The following is a 6,648-nucleotide window of genomic DNA, read 5'->3' as shown; positions in this document are numbered from 1 at the left end:
TCTGCTTATATTACTTGAGAATGTCTAATGAACACTAGTTGCTCGGCTGGTAGTTTTCAGAAGGAAAACAGCTGGTAGTTTTCAGAAGGAAAGCAAAACTGGAGTTTCTGTTGGCAGATATCATTTTCAAAACTTTTTGAGTATATTTTATTAGGTTGCTTCACACAATAGGTAAAGGTAAAGGGACCACTGACCATTAGGTCCAGTCATGGCCGACTCTGGGGTTGCGGCGCTCATCTCGCTTTATTGGCCGAGGGAGCCGGCGTACAGCTTCCGGGTCATGTGGCCAGCATGACTAAGCCGCTTCTGGCGAACCAGAGCAGCGCACGGAAACGCCATTTACCTTCCCACTGGAGCGGTACCTATTTATCTACTTGCACTTTGATGTGCTTTTGAACTGCTAGGTTGGCAGGAGCAGGGATGGGAGCTCACCCCGTCGCCGGGATTCGAACTGCTTCACACGATACCCAGGAGCAAATGTGTGTTTGCCATCCGTTGTACCTGTGGGAGTGACTCACCGACAAGCAGGGCTACGTGGCATAGGCACCTCCAGAATGCTCATGTTGGAAACCCTCATTTGAAGTACACTCATTTGAAGTACACTGAGAATGAGGATCAAAACTGGAATCCTCTTTCACAGTGGATGAATTTGTGTTAGAAATTGTAGGACATATTTCGGCATAGCACCCCTAATTCTTGTTGTGAGGGGCTGTTTAGATGGGATATGTTGTAAGCCAACTTTTTATTTTGGAGAGGGAGATTCCTGCTTATTCTACAGAGTGGGGATCTGAACTTCTGCCCCCATTAGAACCACTTTGCCACCTCTCCTATCTTCTTGATAGCCCTGTTCTGGTTACTACTGCATCCTCTGACCACCATGGGCTTTTCCTTGATCTTTCATAATGCTAGAATCCAGGGTCAGCTAATGAAGCTGAATAGTGGGAAATTCAGGGTGGACTAAAGGAAGCATTTTTTTCACACATGTGGTATCTGCTACCACAAGATGTAGCGACATGGCTTCAGAATGAGATTAGACAAATTCCTGATGGATAAAGCTCTCAGTAGCTACTAGTCATGATGCTCCCCTTGAGGTCTCCAAATACCAGACTTTGGGTTCTGATAAGAAAACAGAGGTATTGACCTAGATCCCAGAGGCATCTAACGGGCCACAGAGAGAAACAGGGTGCTGAACTAGATAGGCCTTTGGCCTGATCCACCAGCACTCTTCTAGTGTGGTCAGCAGTAGACAATTTAAGCGTGCAAGCAGAATTGAAGCAAGGTGCTTGGCTGAGGTGAGCTTGAGCTGTGCCCTTGCAATAATTTGAGCAGGGGAGTTTACCTAGCTGACCACTCCCACCTCCCACCCTAGACAGATTTTTTGCAAGTTGGGGGGGGGGTCGGTGTAGATGCTTTATGTGGAAAGAACCATTCAGTTATTACATGCTTGCACCTTGGCTCAGAGGCCTTTGGAGTTGCTTTCCCATAAAATAATTATTCTTGTACTTTAATGAAAATATGCAGATTATTCATCTGCACAAATGCCATTTCAGTGATGGCATTCAGGACCAAATTATCTCCTATGCATATTTTAAATTAATCAGGGGGAGGGGGGAGTCGTTTTATGAATGCTTAAGATGCCCTTTGTTTTTGTGCTTTAACTAGGTTTTCTCTTCTGCAGTTCATATTTGTGACATTGTGGAACTTACTTATGCATTTGTTGACTGACAGCAGAAACATTTGCAGCTGCAGACATTAGCATCCCACTCCCCCCCTTAATTGTCTTGTTCCATTCGTTTGTGTGTTTATTTTCATGCAAAGTTGTTTCTTTGTGTTGTCTTGTTCTTAATTCCTGGCCTTATTTAAAAGCAGACAGTTTTCATCTTAATCAGCTGGAGATTTTTTGTGTGTGCACACGCGTTTCATTAATTTCAACCTTTTGCTTTTAGTGGCTGGTGTATTTATTCTGAACATTGTTTTTTGCCCCTATAAAAATCTGCTGGCTTGGAGTGTGTGTGTGTGTGTGTGTGTTTGGGAGTGAGCTGCTTCTTACTTTCCAAAATGGCAGCTAATGATTTTAACTGTTTGGTGCCATCTGCTTTTGTTGAGCACGAACCAGAATTAAAATCACTCCCGTCAGAGACTGCTCACAAAAGACATCTGCTGAGCATATAACTGTGGGTAAAAAAAGAAGTAAATAAAATGCTGTTTTGTTTGTTAACGGGATCAGAAAATGATCAGATAATCATATTCAGGTTGCAGGACACCTGTTATTGCTGATGTAACAGACTCAGAAGGCATTCAGCACCTCCAATATTGATTTAATCTCTGCAAAATATCTCCAACTTGAATGCTGAGCTCATAGTTTGGACCCCAGTTCATAAGTTTGCAAAACTATTCAGTCATATAGAACATTATTATATGCAAAGGACCACCCCGTCAATGGTATGTGCAGCATGCATTTGGCACCTTTTTGTCTTCATAGCCATAGAACAAGAAAACCAAAGGAGGAAAATGTCTTTAGAATGATAAGACGGGGCAGAGGTGTCTTATATTCAATTTACACCCAGAATAGGATTGCTGTTAAATTGCTTTGCACTGACAGAGTGACACAGTACCCAAGGATAATAAATCTATGCTGGTGAATTGATACCATTGTGCATAACCTTTACAGCCATGCTGAAGTGCACCTTCTGCTTCCCCCCCTTTTTTTTGCTGCACCTTCCTTCCTGCTACAGGGTGGGTTTTGTTTTTGCTAGTACAGTAGTACCTCAGGTTACACATGCTTCAGGTTACATATGCTTCAGGTTACAGACTCCGCTAACCCAGAAATAGTACCTCAGGTTAAAAACTTTGCTTCAGGATGAGAACAGAAATTGCGCGGTGGCGACGGGAGGCCCCATTAGCTAAAGTGGTACCTCAGGTTAAGAACAGTTTCAGATTAAGAACAGACCTCCGGAACGAATTAAGTTCTTAACCCGAGGTACCACTGTAATCCTTTCAGGAGCTGAGCAGATTTGGGGGGGAGCCCTTGATGGGCCCATGGCGTTCCTCTTTTTATGCCTACCCCACACTACAGGGTTATTTATTTTTTATTCTCTCTCTCTCCTTATTTGGTCAGTTGGCATTCAATGCTGGCAGGTAATGAAATCTAAGAACTTAATTGGCAGACACTTTGAGGCATTATGGGCTTTAAGGGCACTCCTGATTCACATTCCACTACCTTTGATGTGGGATCTTTGGGGCTGCCCTTTAGGCCTGGCATGCTGGGACCTAGGTGTGCATGTTGGGTCCACATACTCAAGGCTCATTTAGCAGGTAGGGACAATTTAGGGGCAATTTTCTCCTAAGCCCTGGCTGGGGAGCCAAATCAAACCCACCTGCCCATACTTACATAACTTGGCATAACTTCTGTTGTCATATTTGAATACAGTAAATATAAATCGTTGCTCTGTCTCTCGGGTCTTCTTCCATGGTGTATTGGCAAAGTGGAATGAGAGTGCTTCATAACTATCAAAAGAAGTCCCTCTGTTACCAAACACAAGGTATTAATTAAAATGCAAACTCTTAGATGGTGATTTTTAGATTCAGAGAGGATTATCAATATTGAATCCTAGAGCTGAAATTCTTTCTGACAAACCAGACTAAGTAGCAAACTGCCTGCATTACTAAATTCCATTCTTTCTTTCTTTTTGCGGCAATCTCAAGTGAGCTCCCCTTCATTTCCCCTAAATAAGCAAATGATTTATTATCTATATAAATTTATGTGCGTGAATGGGCATGTTCTATTTCAGTCCCGCATAGTCCCTATGAGAAGACGGTATCAAGTCTACAAAACCTCCATGAAGTTTTCCAGAGAGTCATGAAGCCTTGCCCTGAAGAATTCTCTCTCCCCAGTGCAATGTGCAATATATTAAACGAATGCAAATCTTCTCTATACCCATGCAAATTGAGCGGGAGAAAATAACGTTCATTTCACCATTAGGAACTGATATGTGGGCTTTGCATAAGCATAAATAGGGATAGAAAATACAAAGCCAGTTGAAAATCATCCTCGGGATGTTCCAGATGAAGAAATGAAAATTGCTCCTTGATTGCTACAGAGCTTTAATGGAGTCTGCTCCAAGCTCTTTCCCCCACTTCCATTCTGTCAAGTAACAATTGTTGCTACAGAGGATCAGCCAGAGGCATGACTCATTCCTCTAAATGGAAGAAAGCTAACCTTGGCATCCTTTATCATGCAGCTCATTAATAATGCGGTCCATAATTTGAAATGGCAGCACAATTTGTCCCCATGGAAATAATCCCAACGTAAATTTGTTTTGTGGTAGCCAAATCTTGCAGGGACCCAGTATCTCAAGTTACCATACCTCAGATTAGGTCTTTAATTTACTTACACCCAAAGCATTTTAAAAAGAGGGGTGCACCAATATGAATGGCGTAGAAGTGAGAATTCTGCTTTGAAGAAAAACTCTTCTCACCAAATAAGAAATTACTAGTCCTCTCTGAAATCTTGTTACATCTTCATCGGCTGAAACAAAGAGATACCAATCAGAACCAAGCAGGAAAAATAGAAGTGCTGTTCTGTTCAGATGACATTCAAAGAAAAATGCTTGAAATGTAGGTTTTTGAAGATCTCTGTGGGAAGACAGGATTGTTAGAGCCGAAGCATAAAATCTCATGCTGAGCACAGTTTTCCTGGTTGGAAACACACAAACACTCATATTAAATCAATAAGCCCAGAAGTTATCTAGAATACTTCAGTCAGAAAAAATAATGCTGAAGATGCTATTGAACTTTCATAATCCTATTTACTTGAGATTAAATTCAGCATTAAAGTCTTCTTTGGATTCTAATTTATCTTTCAGATCACTTGAATAAGTTGGTTCTTACTTGATGTTTTCCAGACCTATAGTTATGAAAACCTTTAAAGCAGGGAGGCAATCCTTTCATAGGAGTAACTGAAAAGGTGACTTAAATGTGAAAGAATTAAACTGAAACCTTTTGTTAGACAGAAATTGGCACAAGCTGCTGGCAGGACAGCTGGTAGTTAATTTATAGGTGATGGTTTAAAACATTGTTTTCTTATTACTTTAAAGTGCAATCTTAAATAGCTGGGGAGTGACATTCAAAGATCTTCAACAACTGCCTGGTCTGGCTCGAGTCAGCAGCGTGGAAAAGAAAGAGGAGAAATACGCTTTGGGGAGGGAATTTAGTTCAGTAGTAGAGCATCTGCTTTGCATGCAGATCCCATTTTGGATCCTCCTGCTGCCCAAACTGGATCTGCCTTTCCACAAAGGAGAGTTGCCCCACTCCCTTGATTATTTTGGTTCCCTTTTCTGAACCATTTCCAACTCTGAGGTCCGCCAGACCCAGATATGAATTTGCGTCAGTCCGCGGCAGCTGGGACAGGATGGGCCGAGGAGTGGACCTGGCTGCCAAAGTTGTTGCTCTGGTCTGCCCCCAGGGCATTTAAATAGGCCGGCACCACTCTTAGCAACGCAGTTGGCCCAGAACGTCATGAGAGAACATCATAGAGAAGGAAGAAGACCCAGAGAGAGGGTCCTCATGAGATTGTTTATGATGCAGTACAGGAGCACTGGGAGCAGAGCCACAGGGATCACCAGGATTCTCTGCTTTTGAGGAAGTGCGCTAGTGGCAAGGAGCAAGGCGCAGGCTCCCTGAGCAGAGCATCGGCAGCATCGAGCCCTCAGAAGAGCTGAAGGCTCTTGGCTTGTTAGCCGCCCAAGCACCTTGGTGTGTTGGTTAGCTCAGGCGCCTTTAGAGGAGTCCTGCTCTGGTGTTCTTTGTCTTGGTGGATTGGCCGTGTGAAGAGGCGAGAGGGAACAGCCTGTCTGGTACTACCTTCCAGAGGGCTCCTGTTCCAGTGTGATCATTAGTGGCACTGTTGAGAGGCTCCTGCTCCCTGGGGAGGGGGTGCTGCAACTGGGTACGCAAGTCCATTGATGAAATCACAAAGGGTATCATAACATGCACTTGTTCAAGTCACAGTTAACAAGTAATCCTGATAGTCTTCCTTTTCACTATTCAAGTATTTGCAGAGACCACCTCTTGTCTTCATGATCCTGAGGATTACCAATACAGATGAGAACGCTAATGCTGTTGGGCTCTCCCATTTGTTTCTGCGGGGATATTTTATCAATTATTCTTGTTCGGTTTTTACCCTTGATGGGATTTTGCACAGAAAGTTGCTTCGCAAGCATTAACACTTGCTATTAAATCATAAATCTTCAGGTTTTCCTCATTCTGTTGGCTTTTAGTCTATTGCTTTTCAGGCCCTTGCTTCCTGTTTTCCAAAGTTCATTTTCTACCTACATAATCTCTTTTCAGATTTCAGATTCTTTTCAGCTGGCTTGCTGACCCACATTAGCATCTTCTGTCATTTTGTGACACAAACCACCCCATAATGAACATGGATCATATCGAATGGTGCTTCAGGTACTTCTCCTTCCGCCGTGCGTTTTCTAAACTGTCACTGCATCTAATCCATTCTCAGCTAATCATTTGGCATTCGCATCATGTTTCTGGCGTCCAATTTTTTGAGCGCATCTCCATGCATATTTCAGGTCTGTCAGGAATATGACGGACTGCCTTTTATTCACTTACCGAAGTACACAGAAAAAGCCCTTT

At 42.9% G+C, this 6,648-nt stretch overlaps 1 long non-coding RNA gene across 1 annotated transcript; it reads right to left on the bottom strand.

Moving 5' to 3' along the window:
• Positions 1–2,012: 2,012 nt before the first annotated feature.
• LOC310673760 lies at positions 2,013–6,130 on the bottom strand. The gene is made up of 3 exons (XR_014509213.1): positions 5,751–6,130; positions 4,479–4,635; positions 2,013–2,172 (listed from the first exon to the last, which is right to left on the bottom strand). It is a non-coding gene; the product is annotated as an uncharacterized lncRNA (long non-coding RNA).
• Positions 6,131–6,648: the final 518 nt, after the last annotated feature.

This window comes from Podarcis tiliguerta (genome assembly GCF_965153285.1).
Source record: "Podarcis tiliguerta genome assembly, chromosome: 3".
NCBI classification, from domain to species: domain Eukaryota; kingdom Metazoa; phylum Chordata; class Lepidosauria; order Squamata; family Lacertidae; genus Podarcis; species Podarcis tiliguerta.
This window is presented reverse-complemented; position numbering and strand designations above follow the sequence as displayed.